This window comes from Ranitomeya imitator, chromosome 2, assembly GCF_032444005.1.
Source record: "Ranitomeya imitator isolate aRanImi1 chromosome 2, aRanImi1.pri, whole genome shotgun sequence".
Classification (NCBI taxonomy): Eukaryota; Metazoa; Chordata; class Amphibia; order Anura; family Dendrobatidae; genus Ranitomeya; species Ranitomeya imitator.
The window spans coordinates 198,662,231-198,685,269 of NC_091283.1; the positions used below are offsets into that span (position 1 = coordinate 198,662,231).

General features: G+C 41.3%; 1 protein-coding gene across 3 annotated transcripts in view; it reads left to right on the forward strand.

Moving 5' to 3' along the window:
* NEK6 (NIMA related kinase 6) overlaps positions 1–23,039 on the forward strand; it is a 238,731-nt gene that overhangs the window by 60,506 nt on the left and 155,186 nt on the right. For all 3 annotated transcript variants that reach the window (XM_069748463.1, XM_069748464.1, XM_069748467.1), the window contains exon 2: positions 7,467–7,653. The gene's annotated coding sequence lies outside the window, so the exon portion shown is untranslated. The remainder of the gene's footprint in view (positions 1–7,466; positions 7,654–23,039) is intronic.

Here is a 23,039-nt window from a genome sequence, read left to right on the forward strand (position 1 = left end):
TTGCCTTTCCCGAGCTTCGATCTTCCGGCTCTCGTTTAGTAGTTCTTGGAAACTACACTGCATTAGGCCTACAAATTGGGTATGGGGTGTAGAGAGATGGTGTGTTCCACTCCAAGGTGTTCTCCAGGTTGCCTTTCCTGAGCTTCGATCTTCCGGCTCTCGTTTAGTAGTTGTTGGAAACTACGCTGCATTAAGCCTACAAATTGTGTATGGGGTGTAGAGAGATGGTGTGTTCCACTCCAAGGTGCTCTCCAGGTTTCCTCGCCAATTCTTCGATCTTCATGCTCTCGTTTAGTAGTTGTTGGAAACTACGCTGCATTAGGCCTACAAATTGGGTATGGGGTGTAGAGAGATGGTGTGTTCCACTCCAAGGTGTTCTCCAGGTTGCCTTTCCTGAGCTTCGATCTTCCGGCTCTCGTTTAGTAGTTCTTGGAAACTACACTGCATTAGGCCTACAAATTGGGTATGGGGTGTAGAGAGATGGTGTGTTCCACTCCAAGGTGTTCTCCAGGTTGCCTTTCCTGAGCTTCGATCTTCCGGCTCTCGTTTAGTAGTTCTTGGAAACTACACTGCATTAGGCCTACAAATTGGGTATGGGGTGTAGAGAGATGGTGTGTTCCACTCCAAGGTGTTCTCCAGGTTGCCTTTCCTGAACTTCTATCTTCAGGCTCTCATTAAATTGTGGTTAAACGGAACAACTGCATTTGGCGTACTAGTTGGTTTGGGGCCTACTATCGGTGTCTGCCACTCCTTTCTGTTCTCCTGGTTTCCTGTCCTGAAATTCCGTTTTCAGGCGCTCGTTAAGTAGTTGTTAATGTTAGACTGCATTTGGCCTACTAGTTGGGTTGGGGCCTACTATCGGTGTCTGCCACTCCTTGCTGTTCTCCTCCACTGAACAAAGCTGTGCCGCCTGTTTACTACGGTTGCCAATTTTGAACTGCATTTCGACTACTTACTGATTTGGGCCTACTCTCTGTGTCAGCCTCTCATTCCAGTTGTCCTCCACTGCAATGCCCCCTGGTTATTCCTGTGTTATCAATTTTGAACTGCATTTAGCCAACTTTATTCTTTGGGCCTATATCTGTGTTTCCTCCTCATCCTGCCCATTGCCCAGCCAGTGATAGATGAGTCTGCTGGTACATTGACCCATAACGCAACATTCCCCGTGCACGCTACACAACAACATTGTGACCCTGCTGAAAGTCAGGTTGCTCTTCCCGCATACCATACCACCTTACACGGGGACAAAGAGGAAGGTGCAGATGAAAGTGCAGGTTCCTTCATCAGGTGGGGGGAGGAATACTAGTTGGCGACGTCACTGGCACAGGGCCTCTCATAGTACGCAAAAGTGTTGCTGCCGGTGGGAGGCGCCCCCGCCGTGCAAACACACCGCTGTACTTTGAGGGGCCCTGTGCCAGTGCCAATGCCAACGAGTGGGCCCCCCCTGCTTGCTCAGGTTCACAGCACTTGCAAAGTTGAAATACTTACCTCTCCCTGCTCCACTGCCGTGACGTGGTCCAGATTTCCTGGGCCCACTAATTACTTGAACCAGCCCTACCCACCACAACTTTAGCCAAATGACCCCCAATTTCAAATGCCTTCCAATTATTATAAGGTAAATTACGCTTGACAAGCTTCATTAAGAAGAATGGATGGTTTTGACATTAAAATGGGCACTCTAGGTGTTTTCCTGGCCCCCACTCACTGCCGACTATGCTGCCCCATTGACTTGCATTGGGTTTCGTGTTTCGGTCGATCCCGACTTTACGTCATAATCGGCCGATTTCACTCGACCCGACTTTTGACATAGTCGGGTTTCGCGAAACCCGGCTCGACTCTAAAAAGGTCAAGGTCGCTCAACTCTAGCGACAACCGTAACAAAGGCTACCATCAGTAACACACTATTCCGCCAGTGACTTAGATCCTGCAGTGCCAGACGTGTCCCCCTGGTTAAGCCAGTACATGTGCGGGCTCATCTGAAGTTTGCTAGAGAGCATTTGGATTATCTAGAAGAGTATTGGGAGGATGTCATATGGTCTGATGAAACCACAGTAGAACTGTTTTGGTAGAAACAAAACTCGTCATGTTTGGCCCAAAACATCACTGCTCTAGAGGAGATCTGCATGGAGGAATGGGCGAACATACCACCAACAGTGTGTGCCAACCTTGTGAAGACTTATAGGAAACGTTACCAACAAAGGATATATAACAAAATATTGAAATGAATTTTTTTTAATGACCAAATACTTATTTTCCACCATAATTTGCAAAATAAATCTTGCCAAATCAGACAAGGTGATTTTCTGGATTTGTTTTCTCATTGTGACTCTGGTCTACCCGTGATGTCAATTACAGGCCACTCTCTTCTTTTTAAGTGGGAGAACTTGCACAATTGGTCGCTGACTAACTACCTTTTTCCGCACTGTATGCCATTAAATTTGATGAGTTTTTGTCTCACATTTACTACCTAGGTTGTTTTTTCATGTAGTATAATAGCTAGGAGTCTTTTTTTTTTTTTTTGGACATTTTTATTACCACAAGCTGCATGTTGGGCAGTGAGTCACATAATGAGTTAACGCTCTTGCTTTGTCAAAGACTTAGAAAACCTGTGTATTAGGGGAATTCAAAGACCCCTGCCAGTAATGCATTCGTCTAGTTGTCAGTCCTACCTGTGGTTAGACTGGTATTCTCGATTTTCCTCTCCGCTCAGACAATCCCATATTTCTCCAGAGGTTGTATATGGTTATTATTAATTTTAACTATGTTATTATGTAGGACAGATGTTTAGTTAATTCTGCACAAGATATTCGGCCGAGTTTGGTGCTCGTCTGGTGTCATCGCGGTGTTGTCCCAGTGTAGTGTTACTTGGGGGTTGCGATAATTCCCGCAGACCACGTTATATTCCAGGAGGCTTTCACAGCTTATAAAAAGTAGTAAATTAGAGCCGACGACCTGATATGAGCGGCCATTCACATTGACGATTTTACATCTCGTTAAAAGGGGGTTTGTGCACACGACGTCTTTTACAAGAGGAAGATGCTTCAGGAAACATCGGCGTTTTTTGTCCTGATCGTCCTTTCCTTTTTATTTTTCCATCGTCATTTTGGACATCTTTTGTGCTGCTGTTTTTTTGTTGTTTTTTTTTTTTTAAATTTTTTTTCTCCATTCCTCATTGAAGAAAGCACCATCGCTTTCTTAATTGACAACTCTCAAAAAGACGTACAAGCGTTTTCCGGGTGTCTTTTGAGGCATCCCGTTGCCTTGTATTGTAAAGAATGGCGCGTCTTCAAAGAACAAAGTGGAGAAAGCATGGTCAAGTTTAGATACTCGACGATTTTCGACATGTGAAACGGGTAAGACGCTCAAGACACTGAATATATGAACATCAAGTCATTTTTACATAGAGAGGCTTATGTTCATTCTTTTATGTATTTTTTTTAGCATTTTTTCAGGCTGGTTTTTTGGCGCTGACCCTTCTGAAAAAGTAATCATGAGAACATATCCTTTTTTGGCAACACGAATCCTATCCATCTGCAACATATAAAATAATCCAGAAAACGTGAATTTGTCTAATTTTTGGGTAACAATTTTTGAGGTCCAATATCTTCCTGGTAATTTTGTGAAAAAAAAAATTGTCTTTATGTTTATAAGCTTTTGTGAAGCACCTGAAGGGTTAATAAACGTCTTGAATGTGGTTTTTTGAGCACCTTGAGGGGTGCAGAATGGTGTCATTTTTGGGTATTTTCTGTCATATAGGCTCCTCACTTCAAATGTGATGTGGACCCTAAAAATAGGATTTTGTAAATTTTGTTAGAAAAAAAGAGAAATCGCTGGTCAACTTATCATTTATTAACTATTTTGTGTGACATAACTCTGGTTTAAGGGCATAAAAATTAAAATTTTTAAACTTGTGAAATTTTTCAAAATATTCTCAATTTCTGATATTTTCATAAATAAACACAAGTCATATTGAACAAATGTTACCACTTTCATGAAGTACAATATGTCACGAAAAAAAACAATCTCAGAATCAGTTCCAGAGTTATTACCTTATAAAGTGACACTGGTCAGATTTTAAAAATGAGGCCTTGTCATTAACCTACAAAGTGGCTCAGTCCTTAAGGGGTTTAAGGGTAAATAACCTTTTTTTTAAAAAAAATTTACCGTAGGTATTTATAACTTTGGAGAGTTATGAATGCTTGTAATATAATTCATTACCTAATTTTTCTCCTTTCTCTCACAAACTGCCATACGCTGTAAATGGAGTAGCAATCTGAGCTGAGCAGCAGTTGGAAGCAGCTTTAAAAGGAGCATGAACTGGCAACACTCCTGCCTAATGTCTGCGAGAGAAAAAGACAAAATTAGTTTATGAAGCATATTACAAAAGTTCATAACTTCGAAATGTCTAAAGGATAAATAAAAAAAAAACGCTTCATTCATATACGTGTTTGTTAATTGAAGTGTTTTGTTCCGCCATAGGAGAAAATACCATAACAACAGCATTCAGGCATCAGGGATGCCCAAAGGACCCCAGAATAGTTGTTGTTTGATCTTTATTTTCAGTTTTAAGTTAATGCTATGCTCGTGCATCGGGGCGGCCTGTGCGGGGTTATTCATATGGTGCTGAAAATAAAGATTAAACAACAACCACAAGACGGATTTCATCACCAGGTATCATTGTAATCAGTGTAACTGCGCCAACCTGACGCTGTCTGTAGGTTACTGTGCACAATCCTGCTGACAGGTTCCCTTTAAAGGTTTTTATTTCTGGGCTTTAGACATATTTCTTCATTTTGCTGATTGCTGAATAGTGACGCTGTGCAATGAGCATGATTTCCCTGTATTCCCAGCGCGGGTGGTTTACTTACTTGCGGCATTTCTTAAGCACACATGTAATCTGCATCCTGTATATCCTGCAAAATGGGCCTTCAGAGCGCAGCATTTTTCCTGCCAAGAGAGCAAACAACAAAACCGGTGCGCGTCGTCACATCCGTGCTCAGCACTATCATCTTCTCTAGTTTAATGTTCTGCATAGTCGGCGGCTCAGAAAGTCTGTTGTATATGACAAGGTGTGAGGCGGCTGAGTAATGTGATAAACCTTGTCCCAGATAGTTCAAGTGTCATAAAGCACAAATAAAGCCTTTGTCACGGTCATCAAATTATCGTCTTCTGTAGTGTAATAGCTGAGCAATGTCTTCTGTGTGACCGGATTGGACAATAAAGCTGGGAGGCCGCTGGTGTAAACAGGTTTTTGTAGCCTGGAGCAGTTTTATATTCAATTCTTCCACAATCCTGTTTCCTGTGTTACACATTTTACTGTCTTAGGTACAATTGTTGCACACCTAAATATGTTCACATAGAGTGGGAAAAAACATTCGAGGAGTAAAATGAAAATGTCCGTAGGATCGTCCCTCCTAATTAACATGTAGGGCCCAGGAAGCTGAATAAAATGATACCTTGATACCTACGATCCGATGTTTTATTCCAGAGAAATCCACATTTTTGTTGTATGTAAATGAGCTGTTAAGATCTATGGGCCGGACATAGATCTTCCCGAGACTCTGCCTCCAGAGATTATTATAAATAATGGGGTGTTGCCATCTCTACTATGCGTGCAGGCCCGCATCCAGCGGACCTGCGTAACCGGACATGCGGCACGTCTTTCCAGACTGCAGCATGTCTATTTATCTTGTGGAGACGCTTTGGGCGGAGCGGGGTATCCGCTGCGTCCAAAGCGCAGGGATTTCTGACGGTGGAAACATATCCTTAAAGTTAAGCTGTGACTGGAGCTCTGTGTGAAGGAGCCTGGCTGACTACTCTGTACAGTTGCTAAGCCTGCCCCCTTCTTTCTGTTAATATAATTCTATAGGCACATTTAACAATATTTTATTTTCGCTGTCAAACCCCCATTAGAATATTCCCATAAAAATAATAATGTTGTATACCGGGGAGGGGCGAGGGGGCCAGATGTTACACAGCAGGGAGGGGTGAGGGGGCCGGATGCTACACAGCAGGGAAGGGTGAGGGGGCCGGATGTTACACAGCAGGGAAGGGTGAGGGGGCCAGATGTTACACAACAGGGAAGGGTGAAGGGGCCTGATTTTACACAACAGGGAAGGGTGAGGGAGCCGGATGTTACAAAACAGGGAAGGGTGAGTTGTCCGGATGTTACACAACAGGGAAGGGTGAGGGGGCCAGATGTTACACAACAGGGAAGGGTGAGGGGGCCGGATGTTGCACAACAGGGAAGGGTGAGGGGGCCGGATGTTACACAACAGGGAGGGATGAGGGGGCCGGATGTTACACAACAGGGTGTGATGAGGGGGCCGAATCTTATACACCAGGGAGAGGCAAGCTGGACGAATTTTATACACTGGGGGGAAGAGGGGAAGGTGAGGGAGCAGAGGTTATACACCAGGGGTGGCGAGGGGGCCGAATTTTATGAATCGGGGGCCAGAGGGCTGGATGTTATACACTGGAGGGCGAGGGGGCCGGATGTTATACACCAGGGGGCCTAATATTAGACACTGGGAGCGAGGGGGCTGGATTTTAAACACTCGGGATGGCGGCGAGGGGCCTGGATGTTATACACCTGTGCCTATCAAAAACTACAGGTATCTCAATACTTTAGTCTACATAGTGAATGTTAGTTAGTGTGTGGTGGTCATTTAGTAGTAAAGTAAAGTATTGAGTATCATCATATTTATATTCTTTATTACATGTGTTTCTCATTAAATTAGAATATCGTCAAAAAGTTAATTTATTTCAGTTCTTCAATACAAAAAGCGAAACTCATATATTATATAGCGTCATTACAGAGTGATCTATTTCACGTGTTTATTTCTGTTAATGTTGATGACTATGGCTTACAGCCAATGACCTTTCTCCAAGCATTAGCTGTTAATGTATTTGTTCATTGAATATTCTGTTTTCGAGAAGACGTGAAATCACTCTGCATATTTTATGGCACATGAAGGGGTGTACTGTCTTGTGATGAGCAATGATACAAGCAGTAACTTTTCAGAAAGCATTCTCGGATTTTTGCACAATCGAGCCTTTTTAGTCCGTTTGAAAATGAATTTCCTGTTAAACCTCCATGACGTACCAAAAATGAGTTGTCATTGTATCACACTGCAAGGACTAAATCAGTTTCACACCGAAAGTGTTCTTTTTATGAGGTCTCTTGGCATTCTGCCATCATGTCTTCTGATTGATGGGTTAAACGTCTGCATTAGCAGAAGAGACAGAGTCACATTTCAAGAACACAGACGTCATATCCCCTTCCCCACCGGAGCTGTCCAGCTCAGGTTACTACCCAAGCAAAGACTCAAAAGAAAACATATCAGTGAGCATATGCTCTACCATGGGTTGCATCTCTAGCTACGTCTTCAAAATCGTTGGATGAAGTGGAGCAAGGAATTGTGAAAAAAAAAACAAAAAAAACTTTCTCTTCTAAACTTTTGTAGGTGATATTCGGAGTTGTACAAACCAAATCATTCGAGAAGTGTGGACTGCCCAGAGGATTGTGCTGCCTGAACCTGGAGAGGGGACGCCTGGCCTACAAGCTTCACTTGAAAGCATCAAGAGCAAGACCATGTGGCCATTGGGATAAACCTATGTGCTGACCTTACCGTGCCGACCAAGGTGTAAGTGGTAAGTGTCCAGACTCCGTAGCAGAATGGTGTATCGTAAATATTGTGCCGATATTTTGTGTGAGCTTTTGTGTTGAATTTATCTTCACACTTGATGGAAGTAAGAACTGATAAATGACCAGGGTTTGGATTAACGTGGACATTTGAAAAGATGAACTTTTCACTATGACTTGTCAGTATTTTGTCCCCTTTATTTCAGCATACTGTATGTTATCCGAGGTCACTTTCTTGTGTTTTGTTTGTGTATCGACAATACTTTACGTAATGAAGCATGTTTGGTGGTATCGGTATATCTCACTCACTCAACACAGGTTGATGATTTACCCTAAATCTCACAATGCTCTTAAAGGGTTTATCCAGGACTTTGTTAGTTTTTATTCCCATGGTAAAAAAAAAAAAACAAACAAGGCAAGTACTAACTTAAACCTTACCTGTTCTGCCCGGCGTGGGCATAGAGTGGTCACTGACTGCTACTGCTGGCGATTCAGCTGCTCCTCGTCAACAGAGCAGCTCTCGCTCTTCCGGGCTTCTTTGTCGATGGGTCGTGACTGCCCGTGTCATGCTAATTGACAGCCGGCTCTTCCCAGTTAGGCAGTGGCTGTCAATCGGCATGACGCCAGCAGTCCTATCAAGAGAGCAGAGTAGAAAAGAAGCCGCTGCTCTGTTGAAGTGACGTCAGCAGAAGCTGCTGAATCGCCGACAGGAGCGGTCAGTTACCATTCTGTGATGGTAGAGATTGGTGACGGGCACAATAGGCAGGTAGGTAAATATTAGGCCCATAGTTAAAAAAAAAAAAAGAAAAAAAAAAGTAGTCTTATAATAAACTTTTTAAGGCCAGTTTCATTAGTCCAAAATTCGCGGACCAAGAATGGACCCAGACGTCCAGACTATCTGTGGATCTCCTCATTGGCATAGATGAGGCTGTTGAGTCTGTGTCAGGAAAGCCAAGGCCGATCAGAAGATTGTGGTCTGTACTCGGACTGTGAAAGTCAGAGATGTGATGCCGGACGGACTCTAGTTAGAAGCTAGGGATTAAAAAATGAAGCTGCCGGTATAAAGCGGGTTCAGGATCAGGTATGACCCAGTACTTAAAGGTAACCTGTCAACAAGTGTGTTATTTTTGAACTACCACGTTTGTGTTGGACAGGAAAATAATAGCTTTCTAAAGTAGCTTAGTAATTCTCTGAGGTGGGGCCTTTAAAGCGTAAACGAAAAAAAAAAACTTTGTAAATTAGCATGCAATACCTGTAATAAGTTGAGGGGGGAGGCGGTCTTCTTGGGGGTCAGGTAGTGCTGGCATTACAATCCTGCTCCATGTGGCGCATGCGCAGCACACAACTGAAGGTGTGAGCGCTGCAAACCACTTGTGCCGTATTGTAATGCCGGACCTGGAGGAATCCAGGAGATACAAGAACCACCCCCTTGACTCTAAACAGATAGCACTTGTTTCTATAATGTCTAGGAACAGAATTGTATGGAGTCCTGCTGTATGTCTGCAGTCCCTTAGCATAGTCCAGGTAGTTCTCACAGTATAAATGAGTTGTCCAGGGTTAGTATAACACGACTTTTTTTTTTTTTTTTTTCAGAAATAGCGCCACCCCTGACAATGGGCAGTGAGTGGTATTGCAGCTCAGCTTCATTCACTTTAATAGAGCCGAGCTGCAATTTGAGATGCTCTTTACGAAAGAAAGCAGTGTTATTTTTCTAATCCTAAGCAAACCATTCTAGCTTTACCATACATATGGCCGAAGACGCAACAAACAAAATCATGATTGTCAAGACTGGCGGTGATTGATTACAATATCTGCACGAATTAATAAAGGCCCATAATATAAATGTTCTGAACAAGCACGGATTGACTTTCTGTATCGTGATCGTCGCTTGCTATATATGTAACATCCTATAATCCCGAAGAACCTCATTAGAATTTTTTATGTTTTCCTTTTTTTTTGCTTTTTTTTTTATAATGCAACCAAGACTGTGGCTTCAATTCATCATTTACAATTTTTTTTAAAGTGATTTTTTTTCTCTTGTTTTTCTTTTATTTGTACTGGCAGACTTTTTGGAAAATTAATTAAAACGGGTGCAACATGCTGAATGAATGAATTCAAATTTCTGCTTGGTTATTTTTTTGGCTTTTTTATTTTTCACGTTTTTAGCTCAATAAATCGCGAAACCTTTCAAACACGCTCAAAGACGTTGCGTGCTACTCTTCGACTATGCAAAAAAAAAATAAAATAAAATTTTGTACTCTACTAGGGTACAACTATCCTAGTAAAACTGCGCAAAAAAAAAATGTTTAAAAAAAGTCGCAATAACCAAAACCATGCTCATAATACCGAGCAAAAAAAAGGCATAAAATCATCAAATTACAGTAACTGAAAAATATAATAATACAAATATAGTTTGGAGGTTCCGAAGCGTTTTTTCAGAACTAACTGGACATAAAAGGAGTATTTTTCTTAGTGGAAAAGCCTGAAACTTAAATAACTTTTTTCTTTTTTTTTCGAAGTCCTGAAAGGTAGCGCTATTAAGTTTTACTTATTATAGGTTGTCTCCAGGAGTCAGGTTTCCAGAGACGTACCCTACTCATTAAGAAAGGGAAGAAGCATGTTTTCCCCAGGCATTGACAGCACAGATTTATGGCACTTTCCAAGAATAAAAATGTAGGATGTAATAACAATATAGTATGAGATATAATAGAACAAATTTCATAGGGGTAAAAAAAAAAACCTAAAATATTTCTAGCAAAATGTCCCTGTGTGTAAAAGCGCAATTTATACTGGTAATTGGGATGTCAGTCTGGATGGAACAATATGTACAAACCCATGGATAAGCTATAGTGCACTTATTAGAATCCTTAGGCTGTGTGCACACGTTGCTGATGTTTTGTGGGGTTTTTTTGCGTTTTTTTTTGCTATAAAAACTTTATAAAACCCACAAAAAAAAACATACAATATGCATCCCATCATTTAGAATGAATTCCGCAATTTTTGTGCACATGATGCGTTTTTTCCACAAAAAAAAAACGCATCGCGGTGAAAAACGCAGCATGTTCATTAATTTTGCGGATTTTTTGGCGGATTTCCCACTATATAATGCATTGGAAAAAATCCGCAAAAAAAACGCACAAAAAACACGCAAAAAACGCATGCAGATTTCTTGCAGAAAATTTCAGGGTTTTCCTGAACGTGTGCACATAGCCTTACTGGTAGATTTTGGCGTTTTTTTTTTTTTTCATGGTGCTTAAAACAGATACGGTAAATATCTGGTGCGTTGCCTTTTTTTTTTCCCAGTCATTGGTAGTAATTGATAAATTGCTTGAGCCATAGACGTGCACCCGCCAAACAATGGCGGCTCAAATCACGTGACAGATCAAAGCTAAAAATCAATCCGTACATGATTTTTCATTCCAGAAACTCAAAACTTACCTTTTTTATTTATTTATTTTATATATATATATATATATATATATATATATATATATATATATATATATATATATATCTATTGTTTTAATAGTACATGTGAAAATAAGAAACTTTGTAATATTTATTAGACAAATCCGATTTTATTTTCCTCCAGGACTGATTTTTTTCTTTCTTAAAATACTCAATTCATGGGTATACCATGTATTCAGTGAAGACAGATTTCCCCATTACTGAGATAAAGGAGGTGACAGTTGGTGCTCATAATATTCTATGGAGAAATGTATTTGTAGTTTCTGCGGAATGTCTGTCGGCCTCTAGCTCCTCCCTTCTCCATAGAATTTTAAAAGCACCAACTGTCAAGAGACTTTGACGTTGACCTTTAACCACGTCACGCCCAATTCTACGACTTATGCGATTAATTGGTATTTTGGTAATGTAAACAAATTATTCTGACGAGTGTTATTTCTCACAGCAGAGCACACCTTAGAAATGTTGATCCTCCACAGTACAAACTTGGGTGTACATTGCAATAATAAGGTTAACTAAGGACAGGGAAAGCCGCTTTCTCCATGGTATAAAGCTCGTGATGTATGCCGATATATTTTTCTTAGGAACTGTTTTTTTTTTTTATGAAGTTTTTCTCTGTAGTGAAGAAGTGACTTTCACAGCAATGTCCGGTGAGATTAATAAATACCGGCCGCTAAAGTGGCAAGTACACGATAATGGTAAAATCGTCCCGTCACAATACATTTCTATATATCTTCCTCTTGGACATTGCCCAATCTGCTGCAGAGTCCCGTTAAGATGACAACGATACCGTCCATTTCAGTCCGTCTAAAAGGTGAACATACACGAAGACTGGCTTTTCATACACCAATGTTAAACCGAACCATGCAAGAAAAACTGGCACGTTTTTGCTCTTATTTTATTCCCGCCCCTCCACTGAGTATTCCATTGTTTTCTTTTTTTAAATCCGCCATATGGTTGCAGAGATATGAGCCTACGTATTTAGGATTCTCTGGGGGCGTGGCTTTTAGGCTGCTCTTCATTTTTCTCCTAGCACCGCCCCCAAAGAGCAGCCTAAAGACACTCCCCCGAAGAGTCCTGACACCCATTTTTCCTTTGTAAAGACCATAAAAAGGTTAGTGCTAAATAAAAAAGTGAATATCTCTCCAACCAAATGGTGGATATAAAGAAATATGAAAGGCTGAATAGTCAGCGGAATAAAATAAGAGCAAAAACTGGCCACTTTTTAACTCAAAGTGCAATGGATTAAGATGTGCAAAATTTCTTGACGAGGCCCACGCTGGCTCGCTTTTATTTTTGTCCTGTCTGCTGTGAGTTTTTTTTTTTCTCCATGCAGTTTTAGATCTATAGTGGAGAGGATATGTTTATACCCTCACATGCAAAGCGCCATGGAAAAAATGGCGCTATAATAAATAATAATAATAATAATAATAATACCTTTCGTTTGCTTTGGATCACAGCAGTGAAAACTGTGAATCCAACCGTCACTGATATCTGTGACATATGTTGGCTCTATGCACATGGAGGATCCTGAGGCGTTGTTTGTGGCACCATATGGGGCCTATTTCCAACACTGCTTTAGGGCTTATTCACATGCTGCGTTTTTGCTGCAGAAAAAAAAACAGTATTTTACAGTACCGGCAAAGTGAATGATATTTCTGAAAGCTCATGCACACGCTGCTTATTTGTTTCCTTGCAGGTTTGAACCATCAAAGTGTTTTTCAAATCCTCAGCTCGTCCATTCCTTCAGCACCTTTCCAGTGATTTTCACCCATTCAAATGAATGGAAAAAAAACACATAAAAACACACACACAAAAGAAAAAACTCAAGCAAAAAAAAAAAAAGCGCGTATTTTGCGCATTGTTTTTCCTGCCATGACATTGTTTTTTTTTGTTGTAGAAAAATCTGCTGCAAATACTCAACATCTGTACCCGGCCTTCGGCGAGATTTACACGTGTATGTTACCATCTGACAGAATTGCACCAATATTTTTTTTTTGTTTGTTTTCCACCCTTTTATCCATTAATCCATTTTTTTTTATCCTGACTTACCGTAACTAGATTCCAAAGGCGTCCATGTTCAAAATTTGGATCTGGGCCCTCATCTGCATGTTGGTCAGATGTATGGGCCCCTGTAGCGTTATAGATTCTATTAAGACATATGTGTTCGCCATCATATAACGTCGCCCATCCTGGTCCCTTTCTATAATAATGTCCCCCCCCATCCTGGCCCCTTCCTGTAATAATGTCCAGCATCCTGAGCCCATTCTATAATAATGTCCCCCATCCTGGCCCCTTCCTGTTATAATTCCCCCCTTCCTGTAATAACGTCCAGCATCCTGAACCCTTCCTTTAATAATGTTCCCCATCCTGGTCCCTTCCTGTTATAATGCCCCCTGTCCAGCATCTTGAACCCTTCCTTCAATAATGTTCCCCATCCTGGTCCCTTCCTGTTATAATGCCCCCCGTCCAGCATCTTGAACCCTTCCTTTAATAATGTCCCCCATCCTGGCTCCTTCCTGTTATAATCCCCCCCCCTTCCTGTAATAACATCCAGCATCCTGAACCCTTCCTTTAATAATGTTCCCCATCCTGGTCCCTTCCTATAATAATGACCCCCATCCTGGACCCTGTGTATAATAATGTCCCCCATCCAGCATCTTGAACCCTTCCTTCAATAATGTTCCCCATCCTGGTCCCTTCCTGTTATAATGCCCCCCGTCCAGCATCTTGAACCCTTCCTTTAATAATGTCCCCCATCCTGGTCCCTTCCTGTTATAATGCCCCCCGTCCAGCATCTTGAACCCTTCCTTTAATAATGTTCCCCATCCTGGTCCCTTCCTATAATGATGACCCCTATCCTGGACCCTGTCTATGATAATGTCCCCCATCCTGGTCCCTTCCAGTTATAATGTACCCCTTCCTGTAATAATGTCCAGCATCCTGAGCCCATTCAATAATAATCAGTAGTAGGCGGTATGGTATTGGAGCGCCAAGAGGTAGACTCAGAGGGGGGAAAGGGAAAAAAAGATGCAGAGTCCCCCGCAGCTTCCAGCCGAACACCTCCAATGGAGGACGCAACAGCAAGGAAAGAGTAGACCGGTCATTCTGTTGGGAAGGTAGAGAAGAATCGTTTAAGAGAAATTGATAGACTGCCTCAATATCCTTATCATGAGGCATGTTTTTATGTTTTTTTGATGCGATAGTTCTTCGTTGCGTTAGTTCTGCTGTCTTTTTAATGCTCTGTGTACTTGCCATTGTGTCTAAGCTGTTTTATAATGATCTATTATACCTATACAGTAGCATATGTAATTGTAATAGCCTTGCGATTGGTTGTCGTATATTTAAATACTGCCTCTTTCTCACCACCAATAAAATGTCCACCTGATGAAGACGGAGTTATACGTTGAAACGCGTTGGGGTTCAAATATAACCCGGTGTTCGAGTTTCCTTTCTGCGCTCCTGCGACCGATCTATACTTTCCTTGCATTCTATAATAATATCCCTCAATTTGGACCCATTCTATAATAATGTCCCCCATCCTGGCCCCTTCCTGTTATAATGCCCACTTTCCTGTAATAATGTCCAGCATCCTGAACCCTTCCTTTAATAATGGTCCCTATCCTGGTCCCTTCCTATAATAATGACCCCATCCTTGTCCCTCCTATAATAATGACCCCCATCCAGGACCCTTCCAGTTATATTGTCCCCCTTCCTGTAATAATGTCCAGCATCCTGAGCCCATTCTATAATAATGTCCCCCAATTTGGGTCCATTCTATAATAATGTCCCCCATCCTGGCCCTTCCTGTTATAATGCACACTTTCCTGTAATAATGTCCAGCATCCTGAACCCTTCCTTTAATAATGGTCCCTATCCTGGTCCCTTCCTATAATAATGACCCCATCCTTGTCACTCCCTATAATAATGACCCCCATCCTGGACCCTTCCAGTTATATTGCCCCCCTTCCTGTAATAATGTCCAGCATCCTGAGCTCATTCTATAATAATGTCCCCCAATTTGGGTCCATTCTATAATAATGTCCCCCATCCTGGCCCCTTCCAGTTATAATGCCCCCCTTCCTGTAATAATGTCCAGCATCCTGAACCCTTCCTTTAATAATGTTCCCCGTCCTGGTCCCTTCCTATAATAATGTGCCCTATCATGGACCCTGTTTATAATAATGTGCCCCATCCTGGTCCCTTCCTTCAATAATGTTCCCCATCCTGGTCCCTTCCTATAATAATGTGCCCTATCCTGGACCCTGTTTATAATAATGTTCCCCATCCTGGTCCCTTCCTATAATAATGTGCCCCATCCTGGACCCTGTTGATAATGTCCCCATCTTGGCATCTTCCTATAATAATGTCCCCATCTTGACCCTTTCCAGTAATAATGTTCTTCATCCTGGCGCCTTCTTGTAATAATGTCCCCATCTTAAACCCTTTCCAGTAATAATGTTCCCCTTTACATTCCAACACATTTTAAATAAAATAAACCCCACTCCCCCCCCCCCACAAAAAAAAAAAAAATCCAGCTCTTCTCACCTTCCTCCGCCCCCAGGATGCCTGGCGTTCTCTTCTATAGGCGGAGCAGTAGTCACTGCCATGTGGTTCCCATGACGGGCACGCCGTTGTCTGCTGCCGGCCTCTGATTGGCCTGTGCCATGTATTGCAGTGCACAGAGCCGGTGGGTTCCGCTATCGTACAGGCCCGGTCGCACCGTGATCATTACACCATTGACTCTTAACAATGGATCCGTTAAAAGAGAAGAAACTTGGGGGATGTAGCCTTACAGAGATATTCTCACTACAAAAAAAATGCCTGTCCCATTCGCACTCATGCGTAACCTTCTGTTTCCCCATGGCCTACATCTGCTGCCATCTCAGCTGCGTCCGTTCCTTCCCAAATACATCACTCAGAATATTAAGAATAATATCTGTCTGAAAAAGAAGCTAAAAATATCCAAATTCCATTATGTAAAACTTTTTTTTCTTCTCTCCTGAGTTTAATACTTTTGCTAAAAGCGGCCTTTACGGCTTTTGACTTCTGACCAGGAAAGTAGCTACAGTCTCGTTGATGGTGTATTTCCACGTACATTTTTTTTTTAAATAGTTGAGCACTAAGTATCCAGTTCTTCATCACAAGGTCTATTCTTCTTAGTAACTTTATGAAGTTTTCCTCATGTGCAAATGCCATCAACAAGGAACCAGAACCAGAAGGTTTGTTTTCTACGTTTATCACTGACTCCACCATATCATCATGTCTAAAATGTGATGGCTAAAATCATTTGACTCACGCAGTCGCCCGTTCTTTTCCATTTTATATTTAGAGCAGCCGTAAATCTGCCCCTACCCTTTTTTTTTGCTCCATTGATGCAAAACGTCCGTCGGGGTCTCGGGTCCACTATTCTTCCATGACTTCCTGAAGCTGAGAACTTCACCGGCTCCGCTCTACGCTCTAACGCTTGTGGCTCAGTGTAAACTTTGTTGTTGTTTTTTTCCCAGGTACATGTCTATTCTTTCACATTGCGAGCCTTGTGCAAGCATTTCACTTTCTTCTGGCAGGCATACAATGACTTTCCTGGCATCTCCAGGCACCACAAAGTCTGAATCAACAAGGAAGGGCATTCCACCCATCTGCAGGACAATAACGCTCTGCCCCGCCACGGTAATTCTTCGGTGCTTAGCGGACCGGGTCTTGCAGATTTTTCTTTTTCTGTAAATCCATGCCTGATACATACCACGGTGCGTTTCTGTATTAAAGGATGATTAATGGGGGTCCGAATCCATCTATTCCTTTTTTTGGAAATACATTTATCTTTGTGTCGTCTACATCGAGACCCCCAGCAATGAGCTTTACCCTGCAGGGGATGAACTGACGTGTCGCGTCCTCCGGAGAGGAGCCTCTCCTACTCTAACCTTCCATGCTTCAATCGAAACTAATGGGAAAGTGGAACATAAAGGGGTCGGCCATGATTGGGCAAAAGATTGTAACCACTCTCTGGTGTTTGGACACCTATTGCCAGTTTCGGACTGGGTTGGCAGAGGCCTACCAGTAACATTGATTCTTGGAGCCCACTGTTCAGGTACACGCAAAAATAACTGGACCCTAGTACACAGATTAACTTGCCTTTATGTAATATTAATTTGAATGATTACATTTTACCTTTTTCTGCTACTCATGAGCTTGTCCTTCACATGGGCGGCCTACCGGAGGATTCTCCTGTTCCTCCGTGGGCCAGTCCGAGCCGGTCTTTGGCACACGACCACTGCAACCAATCACTGGGCTCAGCGGTAGACTCAAAAATGGTCAAGTTAATGTATTGAGTCAACAATGGTCTTTCTTTTCAGCGCTACATCGGTGATGTCTCACGGTCTTGCTAAAGTCAGCGCGGGACATCACCGATGCAGCGCTGAAAAGGAAGACCATAGCGGAGCAACCGATTGATGGCTACAGATCATCAAATAATGCTACTTTTGTTATTCTGCAGCATTACCTGCCTCTGCCCCATTTCTGTCCAATCTTGGACAATCACTAATTTGTGCTATAAGGGGTCGATCGTTCAGTCCAAGGCAGTTTTTTGGTGGAAAAACTGTTTGAACAGTTGTAATTTTTTTTTTTTTGCCCGATTTCATGGTTGCACATAAATTGTGTGACTTTTGATGTTTTGCACCAGTCTTGGCCATCTCCCTCAACTTTTTAGCAGGTATGGACGGAGATCGCTTTTGCTTTCTACCAGCGGCTCCTGCTATGGCAGACTTAAAGTGATTTTTTTTTTTTTTTTTTTTTTTACATACCGTACGTTAATGCAATTTTATTAACTAAAGGTAACCATTAAGTTTGTCTGCAGACTTCATTTCAATATTCATTTTCAGTACCTTTTATAAGTAATTTGCTGCCTGATCCAAGTGTAAGTATTTTCTCTTGTGCGAGTGTTTCGCCCGGCAATAAAAGCTAGATGTGAGGTCTGCGTGTGTGCAGGATACTTCCGTCCTTCATTATCAGCTTTCCAATTATTCCCTCTTGATGTGCTTTCCTCCTTTTCATATGGCTTGTTTTCTCTGCCCTCTCTGAGATACTTTCCTCCCTCTCCATGGTGTGAAAATCTGTGCACAACCTTCCTGTATCTCTAACACTGAAAGAAGGGAAGGGAGAGGAGAGCAGAGAGCGCCGTGATTAAAAGGAACAGGCGTTCTGAAGGATTTGTAGCAATTTTACAAAAGCTCCAAGCTGAATATATGACTTACAGATACTCTTCAAAATGGTAGGACATTTTTATTGAGCGCTCTTTTGAGCAATAAATGCATAGCTAAGCAATTTTTAAAAAAATGCACGTCATCCTTACATTACATAAACGACTGTTCATCCGATTGGTAGCATTTCCTGGCAAAATTCATTACTCCCAGGTCTACTAGTTGAAGTACCCGAGGTGATCAGCTGATCGCTCTGGCACCTGCATTTTGAAACAAAGCATGAAATCTCGAATGAACAGACAGCATGCATTAGGTATGAAGGAAATGGCAGTGAACACATGTAATCAATACAAAAACTGCAAAAGATACACACTAAGATTACAAATTGGCTACAAAGATGGCTAATAATGAGCAACTGAGAGCAGCATGATGTAGGGGCAGAAAGCCTGATTTTAGTCATGTGTCACTCACTGGGCTGCTTGCTGCAGTTTTGATAAGATCACAGTTTTCTCTGCTGTAGATGTAGCAGTGGTCAGAATGCTGAGCTGGGTATAACCCCGCCCACACCTCTGATTGGCAGATTTCTGTGTCGATAGCCAGCAAGCTTCCAACCAGTGGTGGAGGCGGGGTTACACAGCCTATCCTGACTGCTCTGCAGGTGACACCTAGTCCTGCAATGATACCTCCTGGTGATAAAACACTTAGGGAATTGAAACTACAGCACACAGCCTAATAAATGATACATCCCTGGAATAAGGCTCTCTTGCTCTATAGTATGCTGCTCTCAGATTAATTAGCAAAAATCTGCTGACGGATTCTCTTTAAATTATTAAAAACAAGGAATCCTTTATATAAATGGACGATTGCAACTTGTATCATTATGAACAAAACTCCCGATCCTAGTGTGAACAGTGCTCATTGGAATGCCGACATCATTGTGGCCGGACGGTGCCATCAGCGTAAAAAGTCTGTTAGTGGGGCAGCTTCCGATACGCCCATCGTACACCCGTCGCATGGGCGTAATGTACATTTCTTAGAAAAACGATAGAATTGTAAATTTACGTGATAACTTGGCGATTAATCTAGCCAAAAACTGAATTCCAAGGATAAGTGGCCTCCCAGCATGAGGCCGTCGGGGATCACAGCCGGCTAAATATCTGACAGCAGGTGGGTTAAGGAGCAGGTTCGTCTCCGGGTGCGCTCGGTCCAGGGTTGCTCCAAAGTACAGAAAAATGAGCCTAGAGGGTTACAGAATAGTGCTGGAAATGCGGTAACACAATCCAGTGCAAATGGAGAGCTGCTGCTACATGTTTTCAGCTCTTCTGACTAACTTGGCAAGGAGGCTTTAAAAAATGTATATTCTATATAGTGGCTGGATCAGTCATTCTGGCTTGTGAATTTTTGAGGAATTCAGGCAGTCAGCCCAGAAGAGGGGAGAGTTTCCTGGCTCTGCGCAATCCCACGTTTTCAGCATCCCGTGAGACCAGCCGTAAAAAAAAGCCTTTGCACAGAGCATTTTGTGGAGAAATGGCAATATGAAGCATTGTTTTATTACCAGTATGTGCTGGATTGTTTTGACAGGCTCCTTCTTTTACTAATCCTTTTTTTTTATTTTTTATTTTTTTTTATCAATGTTGCAGCTTTTCTTTTAATGCAGAAATTGGATCCAAGTATCTGGATGAGGTCAAAGATATTACTATCGTTGTTATTATTACTATCATTATTATTATTATTATTGATATTATTCCTATCCTTATTATTATTATTACTATCATTATTATTATTATTACTATCCTTACTATCCTTATTACTAACATTACTATCCTTATTATTATTATTATTATTGCTATTATTCCTATCCTAATTATTATTACTATCATTATTATTACTATCCTTACTATCCTTATTACTAACATTATTATTATTATTATTATTAATATTAATATCCTTATTACTATTACTATCATTATTATTATTACTATCCTTATTATTATTATTACTATCCTTATTATTATTGCTATTATTCCTATCCTTATTATTATTACTATCATTATTATTATTCCTATCCTTATTATTATTACTATCATTATTATTATTACTATCCTCACTATCCTTATTACTAACATTATTATTATTATTACTATCCTTATTACTATTCCTATCCTTATTATTATTACTATCATTATTATTGTTATTATTATTATTACTATCCTCACTATACTTATTACTAACATTATTATTATTATTACTATCCTTATTACTATTCCTATCCTTATTATTATTATTATTATTATTATTATTACTATCCTTATTACTATTCCTATCCTTATTATTATTATTACGATCATTATTATTGTTATTATTATTATTGCTATCCTTACTATCCTTATTACTAACATTATTATTATTATTACTATCCTTATTACTATTACTATCCTTATTACTATTACTATCCTTATTACTATTACTATCCTTATTACTATTACTATCCTTATTATTATTATTTTTTATTTTTTTTACATTAAACAAAGTGTGATGGTGGTTTTTTGTATCCACAATTACATACTGGATCATCAGCCAACAAGATCCAAGAGGTAACGTTTCTCCTTGCGGCGAGTGACATGCCAAGCTTGACATGTCGAGGTGAGGAGACTTTTAAGCCGCAATGCTCCTCTGGGAACTATGCAACTATTCTTCAGAGAGGAGTAGAACTCTAGCAATCCTAAAAGTCAATATCGACTCTCCCACGAGCCTTGCACATGACTACATAGGTGGGAATAGAATTCTAGTCCTCTTCCTCTCTGAAGAGACGATTTACAGCCAACAAGATGGCATTTATCCAGTGTGTGGGCACCTTAGAGAGGTTGTCTGGTCACAACTTATCCATAGAATGGGTCATAAGTATGAGATCGGTGAGGGTTCAAGACTCGTCACCCAACCGATTAGCTCCTGCGGCCGCTAGATGCAAAGCTCATTTCCATTCGATGTGTAGCTGCTGCTGCTGGGTGCTGCAGAACAGCTCTTATTAAAAAGAATAGAAGCCATTCTGCAGTTCCCAACTCATTGGATGGAAGTGCAAAGCACAGCTGCATTCAAAGTGTTTCCATCCTGAAGCCCCTGGAGCAAATAACAACTGATCGATGGTGGTGCCACGCCAATCTCTTACTGATGACGTATCGTATGGATCAGTCATCAATGTGAAGTGACTGTACAACCCCCTTTAAAGCTCTGAGTGTCACATGGACTTTTTTATGACAGTTTTTTCCTTATTTTTGGATCCAACAGTTAAAAGAAAAAAAATTGGCACAAAAAGTGATTCATGTCCTAAGCATCTGTTTTCACATAGCTGCTTATTTTTTGATTTACACACAGAAGATCTTCAGTGTATTGGAGTAGCCGCAATGTGGATGAGATTTACCAAACATACAAATGCCTCTCACTAAATTATAATATCATCAAAAAGGGAATTTATTTCAGTTCTTCAATACAAGAAGTGAAACTCCTATATTATATAGTCATTACAAACAGATTGATCTACTTCACGTGTTTATTTCTGTTAATGTTAATGGTTATGGCTTACAGCCAATGAAAACCCAAAAGTCATTATCTCAGTAAATTAGAATACTTTATAACACCAGCTTGAAAAATGATTTTAAAATCCGAAATGTATGTTCAGTAAATGCACTCAATACTTGGTCGGGCTCCTATTGCATCAATTACTGCATCAATGTGGTGTGGCATGGAGGCGATCAGCCTGTGGCACTGCTGAGGGCTTATGGAAGCCCAGGTTGCTTTGATAGCAGCCTTCAGCTCGTCTCCATTGTTGGGTCTTGTGTCTCTCATCTTCCTCTTGACAATACCCAATAGATTCTCTATGGGGTTAAGGACAGGCAAGTTTGCTGTCAATCAAGCACAGTGATGCAGTTCTTTTTACACCAGGTGTTGGTAGTTTTGGCAGTGTGGACAGGAGCCAAGTCCTGCTGTAGAATGACATTTCCATCTCCAAAAATCTTGTTGGCAGAGTGAAGCATAAAGTGCTCTATAACTATTTGGTAGACGGCTGCGCTGACTTTGGTCTTGATAAAACACAGTGGACCTACACCAGCAGATGATATGGCTCCCCAAACCATCACTGATTGTGGAGACTTCACACTAGACCTCAGTGCCTTGGATTGTGGCCTCTCCACTCTTCCTCCAGAATCTGGGACCTTGATTTCCACATGAAATGCAAAATTTACTTTCATCTGAAAAAAACACCTTGGACCTCTGACAACAGTCCAGTTCTTTTTCTCCTTGGCCCAGGTAAGACGCTTCTGGCGTTGCCTATTGGTCATGAGTGGCTTGACACAAGGAATGTGACACATGTAGCCCATGTCCTGGATACGTCTGTGTGTGGTGGCTCTTGAAGCAATGACTCCAGCAGCAGTCTGCTCCTTGTGAATCTCCCCCAAATTTTTGAATGGCCTTTTCTTAACAATCCTTTCAAGGCTGCGGTTATGCTGGTTGCTTGTGCACCTTTTTCTACCACACTTCTTCCTTCCACTCAACTTTCCATTAATATGCTTGGATACAGCACTCTGTGAACAGCCAGCTTCTTTATTAATAACCTTTTGTGGCTTCCCTTCCTTGTGGAGTGTGTCAGTGACTGCCTTCTGGACACCTGTCAAGTCAGCAGTCTTCCCCATGATTGTGGAGCTATGGAAATAGACTAAGGGACCTTTATAAAAGCTTAG